Source organism: Choloepus didactylus, chromosome 5 (assembly GCF_015220235.1).
Source record: "Choloepus didactylus isolate mChoDid1 chromosome 5, mChoDid1.pri, whole genome shotgun sequence".
In the NCBI taxonomy this organism is placed as follows: Eukaryota; Metazoa; Chordata; class Mammalia; order Pilosa; family Megalonychidae; genus Choloepus; species Choloepus didactylus.
In genome coordinates, this window is record NC_051311.1 from 113,664,594 (window position 1) to 113,685,303 (window position 20,710).

Here is a 20,710-nt window from a genome sequence, read left to right on the forward strand (position 1 = left end):
ACAGATTATAACAAAATTATAAAAAATTATAGATTATAGATTATAACCAAATAGATTATAACAAAAATATAAAAAATTACAGATTATAACCACATAGATTATAACAAAACCAAATAGATTATAACAAATTGATTATAAATAAATCATAACAAATTGATTATAACAAAACCAAATAGATTATAACAAATAGATTATAAAACCAAATAGATTATAAAACCATGAATTTTGACTGATCTTCACGGAATCAGTCAAAATTCAACATCAATAATCTCACCAAACAAAACAGAGGTGGGGAGGGGGCAAAATAAAAGTCACACACACACAAAGGGTAAGAGGCACCAGGAAAAAAGTAATTAAATTATCATAATTTCATATTTTACTTCAATATATACTGACTATTTTCTGGGCACAAGGCACAGAATTCAATCTTTAGTGGCAGGACACACACAAACACAAGCACACATATAACTCTACACAAGTTTTAAATATAGTTCTTTATATCAAATTAACAATACAGATTTTGGGGAGGATTTAGAAGTCAGTAAGATAAAAATATGAAGCTCATATTCAACATCCCTCAATCTCTACTTGAGGTTTAAAAAGCCCAACGACGTTTCAAAGCTGCACTCAAAAATATGGGAGATGAGAGGAAAAGACAGTGGCCCAATTCTTTAACTTTGTGCTGCACTCTTGACTTGAAGGAAGTTCTCAAATTATATAAATAATCCCATTCAAAGGGGCTAACAAATGTATAATACTGATTCATCATCTCTTCTTAGCCTCTATTACAAAACTAGAAGAGGACTGATAGAAAAGAATATGAAAAGCAAAGAAAATTACAACATGGAAAATCTAACCTAATTTTATTATTATTTTTTCTTTCCATTTACTAGTCTCCTCCCAAAAGGGAGGGCAGGGGAAACATACATTATTATTACACTAATGATTTTTTCCCCTGGCCTTCACATCTTTAAATATATCTACCAATCTGCTCATTTTTATGAATAAACTATGCTTGATACTTTTTTTTTTCTTTTGAATTGTATTTTCAACTAAAGGAAAAAAATAACAGTCCTTAAACCTCTAAAGGGTGCCAAAAATTTTGACCTATGTTTCTACTGTTTCCACCAAATTTCATACCTCCATTCCCATTATACACACAAAGTTATTATTCCATGCTTTTAAAGTTTCCCAAAATCTTAAAGATTTGCTATGAAGATAGAGTAGTGCTATCAGCCTAAGATTGGGTGTGTATTTGCATGGAAATGGCTGTAAAATCAAATTATACCAGACATAAATTTTATAAAAGGTAACAAAAAACATCAGACTGGCCCTGATGAGGATAATAAAATAAAAGTCTGAAAGTGCAACCTTCAATTTCCTTGAATTTATTCTGACTTTTCTACTTTTAGGATAGAAGAAACAGGGCATAAGAAAAATGAAGTGAATCAAGCATTAGGATTTAAAAAAAAAAAAAAAAAAAAAGACAATTCCAGAGGATCTGGTCAATCAATAAAATGAAATAAGTAGGAGACTCTCCTAGGTTCCTTCCAGCTCTAAAACATCTGAGAAGAAATTATCGACTGGAAATTCAAATGACTTGGGTTCATTCCTGCTAATAACAACAGCTAACATTTATTGAGCACTTGCCATATGCCAGGCATTGTTCTAATGGCTATATGTAAGTCCCTTAATACCTTGAAGCTTGACTTTCTTCAGATTTCTTCCAGATTTTAATCTGGATAATCGTTAGCCCCTTTCCAGTTTTAGATTTACATAAACTGTACTAAACAGGCCCAACAGAGATTCAAGGAAGGCTCCCACAATATTCTAACCTAGACCAATAAATTATATGTTAAGAAATGATGTTCAAATGATAAAGATGTGAGCAAGGAGGGAAAAAAAAAAAAAAACTTTTTTACTAATATAGGACAGTAACTTACACCGTAATAAAAATTTAGAGAAATTATATGCAAGCAAAAATAATTTTCTGGTTTATCTTCATCTAACCTCAACATCCCTTTCTACCAAGCAATCAGGTGAAATAAAGTTCTAATTTAATAATCATAGGATAGATTCAAAGACAAGGTTCTTTCTTTTCTCGAGCCCTCCTTTAATGTTCCACAGAAAGTACCAGAAAGGTATTAACCAAATAGCTAACCATTAAAAGGGATAAGACATACATTATCCCTTCTAATATTTTATAGTCTAAAGCTATAAAATAAATATGAATAAGTTTAAGTTATTTAAAAACTAGTGAATGAATTTAAGATGGGCCTCTCACCCTAACCAACAATTTTATTTCTTCTATAACTAAAATAACTTTTAATGACAGCTGGCTAGGGCTCAGACTTGACTCCAAACCTTTGAACTCTGAGTCTAGAGCGTTTTCCACTTCCCCATAGAACTTGTCTTTTATGCAAATACCTGCTTGAAGTAACACGCTGAAATTTAGTCACTCTGAAGTAAAATGCTGTATGTGATTCCTAAGACTTCTCCGAAATGCAAAATTCTGAAAATTCTATATACATGTACTACCTGATGATGACTGGTTAAAAAAAGATATGCCTATATAGTATGTAGTGTATGTAGACATGTCTAAATGAAGGTGTGTGTGTGTATATATATATATATATATATTTGTTGTATACTTCTTTCCAAACAGGTTCTAGCTCCTTGAGAGCAGAGGGCCTATTTTTCCACATGATTCTCTCACTGTTACTGACGTGGTGGAAATCAACCCCTCACTAAGTCATGGTTGAATTAAAAACAATCAGAAAAGGTTTACAGTAGACAGCACAATAGATAAGGACAGTGGCATTAATCCTTAAGGCACCGTAGTTTCCACCTTACTGAGAAACTACTTCAACAATCATTTCTTAACACTTCAGTGAAATGCATGAGAATCATCAGTTTTCCTTATTAAAACCCCTAAACCCACTCCCGAGCTGATTCTGACTTGGCAAGTCTAGTGTGGAGCCCAAGAATTTGCATTTTAACCATTACCCTGGTTTTCCTGATATTAAGGGGTCCAAGGCCTCATTTTGAAAAAATATCATAAAAAGTTACGGAAGGGTTAGATTAATTCCTAACGAATAACTAATTTCCCATCAAGACAAAATATGACAGGGAAGAGGGGGGAAGGCTCTCCAGACCAGCCAATTTAAGGCAGCGCTGTGAAAACACAGGCCACTTACAGACCCGTGAGGATATGAAGGTCCACCGTGTTATGAAGGTCCACCGTGTTCCACAACCTCAGTGGATGACATCATAGTCTGTGTGATTCGTGTCCCTTTGGAGGTGGGCAGTGTACAAATTACATGACCTTGAAAACATGGCCCCATTATCAGTTTCTCAGCTGTTCTAGAATACTGGCTACTGTAAAAAGCCAGCCCTCAGTTAGCTAGCTGTCGGCTGCTATGAACACGGAACTAGGTCCGCGGAAGGGTGGTAAATGGCATGGTGCTATATCCAGGCCTAATCTACAAGAAACAATTAAACAACAGTTCCAAACACTATACTTGACAAGTGCTACACTGCAGGCAGTCCCCATGGCAAGGAAATAGAAGTTTAAGGAGGGAAGCACTTAAAGAATGGGAGAGGAAGACTTCTCTGAGAAGATAAAACTTGATCTGGGCCATGAAGGCTGGTGAGGATTTATGCAGATGGGAAGACTTGCAAGGGAGTTTTTCAGTGGAGAGCAGCAGCAGGCATAAAGGTTTGTAGCTTTGGAAGTGACTTCAGGATCCCATCAGACTGGTTTGGATCAAAGCTTTCCAGGGTGACCAAGATATGACAAGGCCCCCCTCCAGGCAATCACAGATGCTACCATCACCTGCCAACAGCAAACACTATTATTTTTAAATCCCAGACTTGAGACTACATTTATAGTGAAGAGAAGTTTGCTATGGGAAGAACACTTGGTCAAACAACTCTGCAGGAAAAAAAAAAAAAAAAGACTTATAGTTATTTCTTTTAATACTTGCTACAATTTCTGCAAAATTTATTTTTCACTCCCCTGACTTAATAGAGGTGTATGTACTCCAATATTATAAGATTGTCAGGCTATTCTAATTGGACAAAACAAATGATATGGGAAAGGAGAAAGGAAGATGATTGGTAAAGAGAAAACCTACCAATTTTCCTACTTATTTTCATGGCTAATAAACACTGTAAAAAATTAAAATATTAAATCTTGCCCCTCCTGAAAGCCCACACATTTTCTCCAAAAACATTTTATAAGCTCATAAGCCTCTGAATATTTCATCCTGCTCTAATAAATCACTCTGGGGCATTCATTTTCTGAACTGTTTGTCTCTACATTGTCCTTCAGATTCATGAACAGAAATAGCATTTATAACCCAACAGTCACAATGCAATGGGTTCCTGACAACTGTTCTCCCCACTTTGGAAGACAAAAATTGTATCACTTGAGATTAATATGCTTTTCTTCTTTAAAGAAGCACAGATGGCTTTCTCATTTACCATTTGATTTTTTTGGATTTCTCTATGCCTTATGAAGAAATGAGAGATAAGTATCCTACTCCCCTCTTACCACTAGAAAACAAGAATTTAAAAAACACAGTGATTTGCAAGCCCACTCCTGTTTTCCACTCTGGCTCCCATGGGCAGTTCCATGAGATTTACAAAGAAAGACTCCAGGAGTCAACCTTGGGGACCATCCTACCACCAAACCTTGACTATTCTCTGACTTCCAAAAAGTGGCCCTGGAGAGAAAAGAGGAAACTCCCAAATTTTCTAGCTTCTTTGGCTGCTTACTTGCTTGAGAACAACTTATAACTCAGCAGCTAAGGGCTTTCAAATAAGTATCACTTGGCAGATCTATCACTAACTTAAGAATTAAAAGTAGTCCCTGCTAAAACACGGACTCTAAAAAACCCTTACCCCAGGGATGAGGTCATATAGGTAAAAAAGCAAAACCTAATGAGCACTAGAATGTGAAGGTAATACTAGGTTTATATATTTTGGACATTTCAAGTCACATTTTTTAGCTCAGCCACTCCTCCTGAAAGTAAAAACAAATCAGAATTCTTATCTCTTACAGGAATGTATAATTGTTATTTCAGACTGTGCAAAACAAGTTACATTTGAAAGGTCTATGGTCTCTATACCTGCTTACAATGTCAGTGCCTTAAACATACAAGCTCACGGTTCCTTTGAGTCTATTTGTGGGTCTTTTCTTTCTCCACAAATATCTCTAGTTTAAAAAGTCTGTGGCATTTTTTAGATCATAAAAAGATAATTACAAAGTGGCAGTTATTTCTTTCCTAAAGATAATCTCAAAAAGTCAACTAATTTTCCTTAAGTTTTTTAATACATTTCCCAGGCTACAGAGTATGGTTGTACTAGAAACAAAGAGTTGGGACTGGGTCACAGAAAGTCCTACAGAATCCACTAAAAACTGTTAGAATAAAAGAGTTCAGCAAGATTGAAGGATAGGAGCCCCAAATACAAAAATCAACTGTATTTCTATATACTTGAAATGAGCAATTTGAAAATGAAATTAAGCAAATGATTCTATTCACAATAGCATCAAGCAGAATAAAATACTTAGGAATACATTTAACAGAGTGAAAAAGCTATACTCTGAAAACCATAAAACACTGTTGAAAGGCAATAAAGACCTGAACAAATGAAAAGACATCCCATCTTCATGGATAAGAAGACTTAAAATTGTTAAAATGGCAATATTCCCAATTGAGCTACGGATTCAATGCTATCCCTATCAAAATTCCAGATGATTTCTTTGCAGAAATTAATATGGAAATTCAAGGGACCCAGAATAGCTAAAATAATCTTGGAAAAAAGACAAAAAACAAACAAAAAAAAACCCCACCAAAGTTGGGTTTCAAACTTGGCACATAGCTACCATAATCAAGACTGTGTGGTACTAGCAGAAAGAAAGACACAGCTGAATAGGTTGTGAGTCCAGAATAGGGTTGAGAGTCCAGAAATAAACCCTCAAATTTACAATTAATTCATTTTCAATAAGGGTGCTGAAACAATTCAATGGGGAAAGAACAGTCTTTTCAACAAACGGTGCCAGGAAAACCGCGTATCTACAAGCAAAAGAAGGAAGTTAGACTCCCTACCTCACACCATAACTCAAAATGGATCAAAGACCTAATGTAAGTTAAAATTATAAAACCCTTGGAGAAAAACATAAGGCATAAATCTCCATGACCTTGGATTAGGCAATGGTTTCTTAGATGTAACACCTTCAGCAGAAGCAACAAAGGAAAAACTAGATAATTTATACTTCATAAAAATTTAAGACTTTTGGACTTCAAAGATCACCATCAAGAAAGTGAAAAGACCTACAGAATGGAAGGAAATATTTGCAAATCATATGTCTGATAAGAAACTCTAGAATGCTAAAGAATTCTTACAACTCAATGATAAAAATGCAAACCCCCTTAAAAAAGGGCAAAGGATCTGATTAGATATTACTCCAAAGATATACAAATGGCCAATAAGCACATGAAAAATATGCTCAACATCATTAGCTAGCAAAGGAACATAGATTAAGACCACAATGAGATGCCACTTCACACCCAATAGGATGACTGTAATAAAAAAGACAGATAATAACTAGTGCTGATCACAATGAGATACAACTTCACACCCACATGGCTATAATCAAAAAGGCAGATAATAACAAATGTGGATAAGGATATGGAAAAATTGGAACACTGCTGGTGGGAATGTAAAATGGTACAGTCACTTTGGAAAACAGGTTTGACTTTCTCAAAATGTTAACCAGAGTTACCATATGACCCAGAAATTCCACTCCTAGGTGTATTCCCAAGAGAAATGAACATATATGTTTACATGAAACTTATACACAAATGTTCATAGCAGCACTATTCATAATAGCCAAAAAGTGAAAACACAAATGCCCAACTAATGAATGATCAACAAAATGTGGTATATCCATACAACAGAATATTATTTGGCCATGAAAAGTAATGAAGTACTGAAACATACTATGACACGGATGGACCCTGAAAACATTATGCTAAGTGAAAGAAGCCACTCACAAAAAAATACATACTGTCTGTACTGGTTCAAATGCCATACAATAGGTTGGCTTAACAACAGGAATTTATTGGCTCTCAGTTTCAGAAGCTAGGTGGCTTGCTTCCTCCTCAGGGCAGTATCATTTGATTTGCCAGCAATCTTTGAGGCTCCTTGGTTTTTCCCTCACAGAACAATACACACAGCAGAGTCTTTTCCTTTCTCTTCTGTGTTCCCTTGACTCCCAGCTTCTGGCTGCTTCCCCGTGACTTCTCTTTCCAAGCAGACTTCTCTATAAGCCCTCTAGTAATAGGATTAAGACCCATTCTGATTCAATTGGGCCACACCTGAACTAAAGTATCCTCTTCAAAAAGTCCTATTTACCATTGAGGACTGATGGTTTGATATGCCGAGCCCTCTATTTTGGGGCTTGCCTTATGAAGCTCAGAACTGCAAAGAAGAGACTAAACCTGTTTATTATTGTGCCTAAGAGTCTCCCCCTGAGTACCTCTTTGCTGCTCAGATGTGGCCCTCTCTTTCTAGCCAACCCAACTCAGCAGGTGAATTCACTGTCCTCCACCCTATGTGGGACCTGACCCCGGGGTTGTAAATCTCCCTGGCAACACAGGATATGACTCCTGGGATGAACCTGGACCCGGCATTGTGGGATTGAGAACATCTTCTTGCTGAAAGGGGGATGCGAAATGAAACAAAAAGTTTCAGTGGCTGAGAGGTTTCAAATGGATTTGAGAGGTCACTCTGGTGAACATTCTTACACACTATATAGATAACCCTCTTTAGGTTTTAATGTATTGGAATAGCTAGAAGTAAATACCTGAAACGATCAAACTCCAACCCAGTAGCCTTGACTCTTAAAGACAATTGTATAACAATGTAGCTTACAAGGGGTGACACTGTGATTGGGAAAACCTTGTGGCTCACACTCCCCTTATGCAGTGTATGGATGGATGAGTAGAAAAATGGGGACAAAAACTAAATGAAAATAGGGTGGGGGAGGGATGATTTTGGTGTTCTTTTTTACTTTTATTTTTTATTCTTACTTTTATTCTTTCTGGTATAAGGAAAATGTTCAAAAATAGACTGGGGTGATGAATGCACAACTATATGATGGTACTGTGAACAGTTGACTGTATACTATGCATGACTGTATGGTATGTGAATATATCTCAATAAAACTGAATTTTAAAAAAAAGTCCTGTTTACAATGGGTTCATACCAACAGGAATGATCAAGAACATGTTTTTCTGAGGTACATAACTCCAAGCCACCACACTGTCTGATTCCATTTATATGAACTATCCAGAATAGGTAAATCCGTTGAGACAGATAGTAGATCAGCAGTTGTCTAAGGTTGAAGGTGTTTGCGGAAAATGGAAGGGGATCGCTAAAGTATATAGGGTTTCTTGCTGGGTCATTAAAATTGTTCTAAAATCGATCATGGTGAGTGTTGCACAACTCTGTGGGAAAAAAAACTAAAAGCCACTGAATTATACACTTTAAATTGTGTGCATTATATGGTATATGAATTATATCTCAATAAAGCCGTGTGTTTGTTTTTACGCTGAGCCTGCCAGATCTGCCTCTTACTAATCAATGACAGATTACTTACTCGGACCCAGTTCTCCCTATCTATAAAATGGGAAGAAAATAGCTATCTTAGAGGGTTGTTCTAGAGCTAACAGCATCTAGAACCATTTTCTGAACATAGCAGGTAACTGATAAATGGGACAATTCCAAAATCCAAAGTCTTAATTATAATTAAAATTGTTATCTGGGCACCAGATATTTATGAATGACAGGAAAAAATTAGGTACAGTGTGATTTGGAAATATCATAATTTATACATTTCTCAGAAAGCAATACTTGCCCTCAAATATTTAAAATAAGTCCTTCCCTTAGTCCATATTCTAAAATTTTGAATGAAAAGTGATAAAAAACTAAGTAATTTTCTATTATGTTTCTGAAAGTATGAAATTAAGAAAGATTAAGAACCTTCACTCTTTACTTTGAAGATCTTTGAGATACTAGAAATATTTAATTGGCAAATTACTTGCACATGCCATTAAGTGGTTAGACTGAATTTGTTTTTACAAATTCTATGGGCTCTTATTCCTTAACCTCCACCACACTATAATTCTGAAATCATCAAGGTCTTCACTTATGCAAATTTTAACTTTCTACATTTTTGTTTCCATACAGAATAACTAAATTAACGTACTTTAATTTCTAAAAGATTCACTTTTGAAGCTGCAAATCAATGAAAATGAGTTTCCCACGAAAATAAAATAGATTCATCAAGCTATATTATTTCAAACACTGAACCATAATATCTCTCATGGATTCTAAAAATTCCATTAATACAATAAATAAAGAAAGGATGTTTCTGTTAAACATGAAAGTAACCCCTCTCAGAGGCAAAGGGAGAGCTGCGGCACAGCCACGCGGTGTCTGATCAGTTTCACTGGGACACTTTTCCTAATGCATGCTAAATCCTCAAAAGAAAGTTGTGGTTTTGCTATAAGGGAAATTATATGCCACCCTGCTGATATGGTTAACAACAGCTTATATGGCCATCATCTTTTAAGCAGTGAGCAAAAGACAAATTGTGGAATTCCTAAGTTAAATAACATAATGGAGTAAGTGGATACAGACCTATCTCTACTGTCGTATATGCCAATATCAAGGTTGCCATTTCAAACCCTTTTGACAAGTGCCGTTTTATATTAATCACAGTTAAGGGTCTGAAGAGGAAAGAAGTATTCTGGCTACAATTCAGAGTCGCTCAAGGAAGTTCTAGGGAGAAAATGGATGCCATTAAAATAGTAAGCACAGAATAAGTACTTCACACATGCAGCCCTTCTCATTAAAAGCTGAGTCCTCTATAAGCCCCTATAAACTTTTTAAAAATTATTATTCTGAACATGTAGGTACAGTGGTGATTAGTATCTTTCAAAAAATATAAGCACACACACACACAAATACAGCATACAACACACAGGCAAGCTAAGCTGAATATTATCCTGAAGGCATATATGGTGCAGGTGTGTGAAAAAATAAGAGTTAATTTAAAACTCTTCCCGTTCTCTATATAAAGAGGGGGGGAACTGCCCTCATTTGGGGTCATGTGGCAAAGAGCATGGTCCTACTGGTGCCAGAAGACAGAGTTGAGGTTCCTATGAAACCAGTCACTTCCCCTCTCTCTGTCTACTTCCTCATCCACAAAAGAAAGCCATAAAGTAGACCAGCCATTGTTCAGCTGCAGTGGAAACCCTGCTCCCTTGGGAAGCTTATTCAAAATACATTCCTAAACCCCACATCCAAAGATTCTGATTCGGAAGATGCGAGATGGAGCCAGCAAGTCCACAGTTGTAACTAGCATTCCCACGCGATTACAACCCTTGTTGATCTTATTGACAAGAATCCCTCCTATTCTAAAATCTGATGGACCTATAAATCAAGATTAATAGGCTACTGAAGTCTTCACAGTGAATGCTGGTTAATGGCAACAACAAAAAGGACAAAAGAAAGCAGGTATTTAGAATTAGATATTAATCATCTATCACATGCATCAACTAAATCAACAGCAGAGAGGCCAATTGAGATGTTTTCAATCTATCTAGTAGAAAATATTTTCCACTGGATAGAATAAATCATTAGCAGTTGTTTCCAAAATCAAACGTAGGTCAGTTAAAATGGTGTTTGGAAGCATATACCAAACTGTGGTCACTCTCCAGATGTGTAAGCTTGCTGTAATCATCTTTTGGGTTAATTATTGTTAACTTTCATCACCACCAAAGGAAAAAACACAACCAAAAAACTTCAACTTTTCTAAATACTTAAAGCACTACAAAGGATCCTAATTCATTCTCTAAGTGCAAGCATAATGTCTACATTGTTTAAAAAGCCAATTTCCTAAGCTACTCTTCTTAGACGGATGTTATCAAAAATAATTTTCTTGCGAAAGCATTAACATACATTTAACCCTACTTAAATGCTTCAAGAGCAGATGTACTACAAATGTACACCCACAGTGATCCCATATTAGTATAAAATTGTTTTATTTCAATTAAAATGTCTAACTATCCACCCTCAAAATATACCTAAACTGTAATTTTCTGAGAACTTCCAGTATGTTCTTGATTTTGTTTCCTTTATCAACCCATCAGAGCGAAAACTCCCTTGCAACTGTTGGAAGAAATCAGTCATTAGCAGCAAGATTACAGCAAATTTTCCAATTTAGAAAAACTGTATTTTTATCTCTCTCACACTGAAAGAATAATGATATAATTTTACTATCTTAAAATGAGCAGCACCATTTAAAATAGTCAAATTTTCCCAAATGCTCCAAGTTTTAAGATTTACTATTAGCTTTCTGTTCTCTTCATCTTCTTTCCTATTCACAAGTTCTCCTCTCCCTTCATCTTACACACACGCATACACACACACCCAGGGCACAAGTCTGGAGCCTGGCCCCTACCCACTCAGTTTTCTAAAGAACAGTTAACCTTCAGGGTAGTAGTTAACTAGGGAGTGGCTTCACATGGTGATTATGACTTGCTTTCCAACTGACATCCTTCCACCTTCTCAACAGCAAGCCTTTTTTTTTTCCTCCCCATTTTTAAAATGAAGTAATGAAGAAGCAAAAGCATAATATTTTAGCCATTTGAGCATGAACGATTCTCAAATTATCCTACCAATTGAAAGTGGCCTCTGATACCACTATCTTTCAAAATTGAAGCCATTATGGTCAATGGTGCAAATCCGTATTTAGCTTTTTGTAAATAGTGGATTTTTGACCCAATGAACTGGAACAACTTCTGAAGAGTCTCTGGGATTTCTGACAAGATATTCAGTACCCAGGCACATCACTATCCTTATGAAGGTTGGGGCTGTTTAATTCCAAAATTCACAATTGTTCTTCTTTGAAATTCTTAACCTCTAAGGGAATGTATGTGTGTGTGTATAAAAAAATACAGTTGGGTCCCCCCAAAATATAAAATCTACCATAGGAAAACAAGTTTCTTTCACCAAAATAACATGTTATTTTTGTGAAATACCAAAATCAGAATCAATATCGTATATCTAGGTCTGCATTGAAGTCCCTCAAATATTAAGAGAACTTTACCCAAATAATGTTCCCTCCAACTCAACTATTTTTTTTCGTAAGCTATCTTTGTGAATATTTCATTTTCAAAGTATCTTTACAAAAATAACAAATGGCCTTCTTTCCAGTAAAATTCAAAAATTATGGCTAATGGTTTGCCCTCTTCCAGTTTACTACCTGAGCTTTTCATATTTAATATTAAGTTTGCGTGCTAACTTCAAAACTTCTCATTTTCACACTTGTGACGCTCACTATCTACAACCTGAATCAAAACGACAGCAGTGGGTTGCTTCCACTTACTTCTTATGTCAGCTGGCCTGTCAGTATTCCCAGAGCACACCCACTTTGTTTTTGTCAGAGAAGGTGTTCCTGGCCACAGCCTAACTGTGAACTTAGAAAAGGCCCCCCCAAACATCAGCATGCGAGCCAGAGAACCAAATAGCTGAGGGAGGCCTCAGATATAATCTCATTAGTTCTTTGGGTTTTTTTTTTATGGTAATAAACATGAAAGAAAGGCCCTCCTCAAAAAAGCTTGATAAACGTTAGTTTAAAGTTAAACAGGTTTACTTTTCTGCAAAACTTCTCAGAACCTTAATAAACTAAAAAAACTAGGTTTTGTGATTCTCTGAGAGGAGAGCACTTTTTCAGAGAACACTTCATTAACATCAATAGGAAACACTACTCTAAAGCAGCTAAACTTAAAATTTCTTTCAACGGTAAAGATTAAAGGACAAAGGGCACCATCATTTCCAGTAAGAGGGCAGGGTTGGACTAGTTTCTTTTGGACTCCATCACTGACAGCCCGGAAGTAGCAAGCCAGTCAATGTGGCACAGGGCATGAATTTCCCCCATTCCAGACTTCATGGAAACCACAACCTATCCCTTTCCAGGGGTCTAAGACAGTCAACCAAATGACACTTTATTTTTTATAATTCATTAGTTACTCTATATTTATTTCAGTTACAAGATGTCTTTTCCAAACCTGTTTCTTGTACTATATAATGTGTTGTCTATTTTGACACATTTTGAATAGACATTTCTAAGTCGTACGTTAACTATTCTACAATCAATGTTTTTAACAGCAATGCTGGAAAAGTCCTAAATAGTATCTATGTCTACTAGTTCAGCCGCCCCTCTGTCTTTTGGCAGATCACACACCTCTTTGAGATTCGCTAAAAGCTATGCAGTCTCTCCCCAGAAAAATACTCATTTACACAAAGTACTACCATCAACAGTGACAGTTCATGGGCTCCCTGACCTTGATCCAGGAAAATCCCCAATCTTTAAATTTCATTTAAAAACTGCAAATCCACACACACACCATCATCACCTGGATAATGAAATTGGGTCCTTATGTTTGCACACTAAGAATAACTTTAAAATTGCATATTAAAACTTATTTCATGACATTTTGTTCACTGTGATGAAAAATATAAACAGTGGTCAAAAATAAGAAAACATGCAATGGCATTACACAGATGAAATACTGTAGATTTTAACCAAATGAAGTATCATGGTATAGGACATACTTTAACTTTTCAAGGGGCCCAATTGTGATTTCCATTCAACAAAACTAGGATTCAGTTCTTACACTACTATTGAGTTATGCTATTAATGTCATCTACTGCAGATACCACAACCTAAGAAACATCAGTAAATAAGAATATGTACACAGTCAAGTTAAGGCCTCAACAAATAACCTGGATGTATGCATAACCGAGGCAACATTCTATGTAAACTGAGAACTCTAATCCAGGTACATTCTTCCTTATACCACTGTGGGATCTACTTAGATGATGTGGAACCATCCCAAAGAGCACGAGTCAGACACCATCAGAGGGAGGAAGCTTGGCATAGAGAATAATGGCCAGAATCAGGCTGCAATCCTACCTCCACCAGATACCAGTCAGTGTCCAAGTTACTTAATCTCTCCATGCCTGCCCCCTCATCAGAAAAACAAGTATTATAATATAACCAACCTCACAGTTTACAAGGATTAAATAATAAGTTATGTGTCAAGTACAAAGGTAAAAATGATCATTACTCTCCTTCTCTCCCGAGCTTATGTAAAACCACACATCTTTGGAGCTGACCAAGCTTAACAGCTACTATTTGGTGTTCCTTCTTGTGTTTCTTCAAGTCTCTTCTCACTCCACAACCAATCAGAGCCAAGTCATATAGATTCATTCCAGAAATGGAGTTTATGGGGTCCAGAGACATGACTCCAGGCCAGGCCTTCGTAACTCCCTGCCTAGACGTTACAGCATCTCCCAAGTAATCCTCACCTCCACAATTCCATAGCGCCAATCCTTCCAACAACCTGTATCACCTCATCTTGTATTTACACATCTTCAGTCACCAGCCCGCCCCGCCCAGGGTTTGCTCAGATAGCCTCCATCCTTCTCTACCCATTTACCCTCTTTAATACAGTATACCCTGACATTATAATATCTATTTTCTAGTTGTTTATTTTCTCCCTAAAACAATGGATGTCTTTTAGTTTCGTTCATTGCATGACCTCCAGACCCTGAATATAGTAAGCATTCAAAAGACATCTCTATTTTACTTATTCTCTTGATGATTTCATCTGGTTTGACTGCTTAAAATACCATCTATTTGCTGATAACTCCCAAATTTATATCTCCAAATTCCACTCATATATCAAAATGCCTACTTGATATTCTCACTTAGAAATCCAACACACATCACACTAACACCTCCAAAAGCTACTGTTTCTTCCTTCCCAACTCCTACCACCAAACATGCAGTCCTTTCCATCTCAAGTTGATAATGACTTCATCCTTCCAGCTGATCCTGGACAAAGACTGAAATCATTCTTAGCTCCGCTCTCTCTCATACCCCTTATCCAAATCCATCAGAAAACCCTCCTTTCAAAATATTTCCAGAAATCAACCACTTCTCCCCATCTCCACTGCTATCCTACATTGCCACCCTGGTCCAAGCCACCATCCATTCTCACCTGAATTATTGCAATAGCCTCCTAATTGTTCTTTTTCCACCCTGACCCCTCTCTGGTCTATTCTCTACACAGCAGCCAGAGTGATCCTGTTAAAAGATAAACCAGATCATGTCACTCCTCTGTTCAAAATCCTGCAATGGCTCCCCAGTTTGCTTACAGCAAAAGGCAAATTCCTAACCTTGGTTCCTTGATCAGCTCTGTTACCTCTCTGAGTTCTTCTCCTAGTAGGCTCCCCCTGCCTCACTCAGCTCCGGCTACACAGCCCACTGTGCCGTTCACAGAATGTGCCAATCACACTCCAGCCTTAGAACTTGGACAGTGATCATTCCTTTTGCCTGGACCCGTCTCTCCCTTCTCCATCTCCAGAGCTATATGGTTAATTCCCTCACCTCTTTCAATTTTTTGCTCAAAAGTCACTTTCTCAATGAACTTAATCCTGAATACCCTATTTAAACAGCAGCTCACCCCCATAGGTATCCCAACATTCTTGATCCCTCACCATGCTCTATTTTTTCCATATCACTGATATCCTAACAAACCATATAATTTACATATTTATTGTGTGTATTGTTTATTCTGTTCCCCCTGCTAGAATGTAAGCTTCAAGAGAGCAAAAATCTTTGTTTTATTTACATCTAAAGTGACTAGAAAAGACTTGGCACATAATAGCTGTACAATAAATGTGTGCTGAATTAACTTGCTAGATTAATTACTGCATTTGTTAAATAACTGAATGAACTAAGTAATCTCTTTCCCCAGACAGTGATGGTCATCTTCAACAGGTCTCCAATCTGCCTTTACAATTTCATCTCACTCTTTACCCTAAGAGCCTGTCACAGGGAGTTCCTGAACTTCCTCCAAGCCCTGAACACATTCCCCAAGCCCCCATTCCACCCTAATTAAGTCTTTGCTCACCTCTGCCTCAAATCCTCCTCTCTCCACCCAACCTCCAGGGTCCATTCTGAACATTAACTCCTATGTTTGTGTAAGTCTTGACATACTGCATGAACTCCCCTTATATTCCACAGGATGGTCACCACCTTGAAAGATGGACCTGGGATGGGATGTTGCATGCTCCTTGACCAGATCCCACCCCCCACCCAATTCTCTTTCCAGGACACCACCCATTTATCCCACACTAGGCCCACAATCTGGCTTTGCTATTGAATCATCTTGGCCGAGAGCCCCTGAAGCATCCCAGATGCCTACCCAGAGAGGCAGCTGCGGGGGCCCCATACACTGCTGTAATGGGACTCTGACTCAAGGAACCGGAAGCAAAGTCAGAAGTGCCAAAGCACAATCCCCGGGGGCGATGCCATGAAGGTGGGCAGCTCGCCCACTGGTCATGATGCACTCAAGCCATGAAGACAGCCAACTCAAGTCCTCATTTTACATGACCTTAACACCTGCACCCAGAGTACAAGGGAGAAGCAAGGCAGCTTAGGGCCCACAGCTTGGAGTCAGGCCTAAGTGGATTCAAATCTATGTTTGTCTAGGGCTGTGACTGGCTGTGGGGACTTGGACTTTCATAACTCTTGATTGTTGATAGAGACAACAGCATCATTTCATAGGGCTCTTGTGAGGATTAAATGACAAACTATATGTAAAATGCTTATCACACTGCCAGGCACATAGTAGGTATTCAATAAATGATGGTAATTATTACTAACCTTATTGTCATCACTGGCAAAAGGATTTCTTACAACAATCATTGCTTAGCTAAAAGTGTCTCATCATCATTTCAGGGATACAAATATCAAATTTCTTAGCTTCCAACAGTAGCTAAGGGTCTCTCAAGTGTGTGGTCAGGACACCATTATAAAACCAGGCTTTTACAACAGTTCAGTCCAGTCCCTCTTATCGTAGATCAGGACCAGGCTGATAGCACCTCAAAACCAGGTATTTTAAAGTTACCACAGCTCATTTAAAAATGGAAAAGAGAAAGCAGTCTACTGCAGGAAGGACATTTTCCATGCTTCACTGAGTCTGTTACACACTCACTCCTTATCTTTCCACATGATGTCAAGAAAGGTCACTGAATGAAAGGAGAACCCATATCCACCATCTACCCTACAACTAGGGAATCTTAATTATATATCCTTATTTGAAAAAAAATGAGATTTATCAGCACCAAAGATTCAAATCAGTTTGACTTACTACTTTCCGAGCTAAAATTTCATTTGACCAAAACACAATGGAAGATTTTACCTAAGCCAAGTTTTTTAAAATTTGTAAGGGTCAATAAATATTCCAAGCCATATGATACACAAAGAAGACATTCCTCTTTGTTTCAAAGCTCATAGCAAACATCCAAGCATCACCACAATATTACGGTATTAATAAGTGTTTTAATCCCTAGTCTTAATATCATCTATCATCTTGTATATGCCCATCAGTACTCTGGCACAGGGGTCAGAAAGCCACACCCCACTGGCCCACCAGGTGTTTTTGTAAACAGAGTTTTATGGGAACATCACCACACCCATCCATTTACATATTGTCCATGGCTACTGATATGTTGTAACAGCATAGATGAGTAGTTGTGACAGACAGCCTATGGCCCACAAAGCCTAAAATATTTACTATCTGGACCTTCACAGAGAAAGTTTGCCACCCCTGAGTCTAGCATAACAAGTAAAGCTTGCTTTTTATCTCAGATGTAAAATCCAGGTCCTGTTCCTCCTATTTTCCTTCTGAAAAGTTTAGCATTGATTTGTATCGGCAGATCTATCTACAAAATGGTAGAAATGCACTAGCATCATCTTTAGATGATAAAATATAAATTTGCACCTTCTCTCTTTCAATCCTATAGTCTCCACCGACCCAAAACTTTCAAATGGTGATGAAGTGGACAAAGACTGGAAATTTTTACTAAACTTTTATTTAAGTACATAAAAAATTATTTGTAATAGCCCAAACTGGACATGTCCCAAATGCCCATCAATAGTTGAGTGAATAAATTATGACAGCATCATACAGTGGAATACCATACAGCAAAGAAAAAGAAAATACAGACAATGATGTGGATGAATCTAACAGATACAATGTTGAGCAAAAGAAGTCAGACCAAAAGAGTACCTTCCATATCATTCCATTTATATTAAGTTTAAAAACAAGCAAAACCAACTGATGGTGAGAGACATTATTTGTTATCCTTGGAGGTAGGGGACAGTGACTGAGACAACAGTGCTGGTACCAATCTCTCTTTGATCTGGAGGGTGGTAAAACACGTATATTCACCATGCAAAAATTTATTGAGATGTATACTCAACAATGAGTGCATTTTTCCATATGTATATTTCAATAATAGTTCCTTTAAAAAACTTGCAGGTAAGTAAAAAAAAAAATCATTATCACATAAAATAGGCTAAAATGAAAATATTTAAAAGAAAATATTTTCTCCACACAGAATTGCAAATTTTTAACTAGAATTTACCACTTATATCCTGTCTTACATGGTGAGAGCAAGAATGCTGGAGGTAAGCTCTCCCTCAAAGGAAACAGGAGAGTATAGCAAACTAGACACCAAAAGAAGAAAACAGGCCTAATCAAGATCTTTTCATTAAAGCAAACACAAGGAGTGATCCAGGTAAGAAAATATACAGACAAGGCCTCAGAGCAAATAGCAAGGTTTCCTGGAAATGTGACACTTGATTATCTGCTTCTTGCTCCATCAGATTCTTGTTCAGCACGCATCAGAATCAGCATTAGGGGCTGTGTGAACACCGCCAGCTCGCTGACATACACTGGCACACACTGAGCTTAGTCACAGAACACTCACTTCAAACAAACTCAGATGTGGAAACCGAATACATGAACAGATAAAAGTGTAAGTGCTCTCACTCTGGATGAACTGCAAGGCTAGGGGACATGGGGGCTCTGGAGGCTACTGGCCCAGGAGGGCCCAAGGAACCTCTGCCGGGTATGAAGACACCGCTCACCCCATAATCCCCAGGATTGACTCAGCCAAACCAGGGGGTAAGAACAGAGCCTCCTTCCTCTCATCATCCCATGTTTCCTCCTCCCAAAGATGTCTATTAAGAGAGACAACCTCCTAAAAGAGGTAAGGGTCATTCTTGAGCGAAGGGTTTACAAGGACTTGAGGAAGTAACAGTGCTATTGCACATAACAGAGCCTCACATGGACAGAGTACACAGCTCTCGATTTCCATTCTCTTAACATAACAGGTTAATTAAACTCACGTTGACTAGTTCAAGTCCTCTTTTCTATCCAACTCCATTTATTTCATTATGTCTTCAACTCCATTATGAGTTTCCTGGAAACATACTTATTGCTAACTCCTTCTAAAGGAACCAACTGTCAAGACAGTCTTTGGGCTGCCAGACCCCCCATATGAATTTGTTTGCTTGGGCAAAAAACTGTCATGCACGGCATCTACATTTGATGACTCCACATTTACCCTATGATACAATGATAAAAGAGAGCTATTAATTTGCAGTTGGATGGTCATTTGCATATTTGTTCTCTTTTGTACTATGCATTTCTTGTTCTGTTTAACCCTAAATAGGGAGGATGACTCAGAAAAGCCCAGGCTACATTTTATGGCTACCCACCGAGTGGGTGCCCTATTGGCAAACCCTGGAATGAATTACCAGTAGAAGCCTCGGGTATTGGGGAGGGTTTGCACATTCTTCTACAACAGTCCTATGCAACTGGTGACATAACACAATTGTTTTGTAAGTACTTTTTGCATGTGCTGAGGTCTTCAAAACCCAAATATTAGCTCCCTGAACTAAGGTATTTGGGCTTCCAACCTCTTATCCCTCTGGGTTTGGGACAGTGTTCAACATAAGCAGATAGTCAGCAAATTATTGGGTAACTGGCCAGAGGTTAAAACTGCAAGTTAAAAACAAAAGACTTACCAAAGCACAAGGGAAAACAAACAAACAACAACAAAAATTCTCTTTTATTCTCACAAGCTATTTCTTTTAACGATATTTTTATAAAGGCTTTTGTTTTCCAGACAGCACGTTTGCATGCAATAGATCTTATAGTCCTCAAATAGCCCAATAGATATTATAGACAGATTTCATAAATGAGGAAAATAAAGGTCAGAAAGTCAAATGACTTGCCTAGCAGCAAAGAGCTAGTAAGAAGCAGAAACAGAACTCTCATCCAACTATTCTTCCTTCTGCAGTACACAGATGACTCTAATCTCCCACATCCTGCTCTTCACTTGCTCTTTTAATCACTCACACACACAACTCTTCCTGCAAATAGGTCTCCTATTTCTTTCCTCCACCAGGGCCAGTTGCACTGGCGCTACGACGCCCCTGCTGCTTCACTTCCAAGGAGGAAAGAGTGATTGGAGTCAAGGAAAACATTGGAAGCCCATTCAGTCCTCCCAGCTCCCACCCAGCTCCCCCATTCCTCCCATCCAATATCTTAAGGAAGGAGGGCAGACAACAGACAGTGCTCCTGTGCTGACCCAAAACCACAGACCCCTGAGTGAAGGCACTGAACTCACGGAGATTTACAGATTTCTCTTTGTTCATCCCAAAGAAAAGTTATAACATTGTCATCAAAGTGGCTTCCACTGGATAAAT

At 37.7% G+C, this 20,710-nt stretch overlaps 1 protein-coding gene across 4 annotated transcripts in view; it reads right to left on the reverse strand.

Annotated features, from left to right (window-relative positions):
- Positions 1-20,710, reverse strand: part of SLC25A13 (solute carrier family 25 member 13) — a 257,057-nt gene that overhangs the window by 124,861 nt on the left and 111,486 nt on the right. The window lies entirely within an intron of this gene.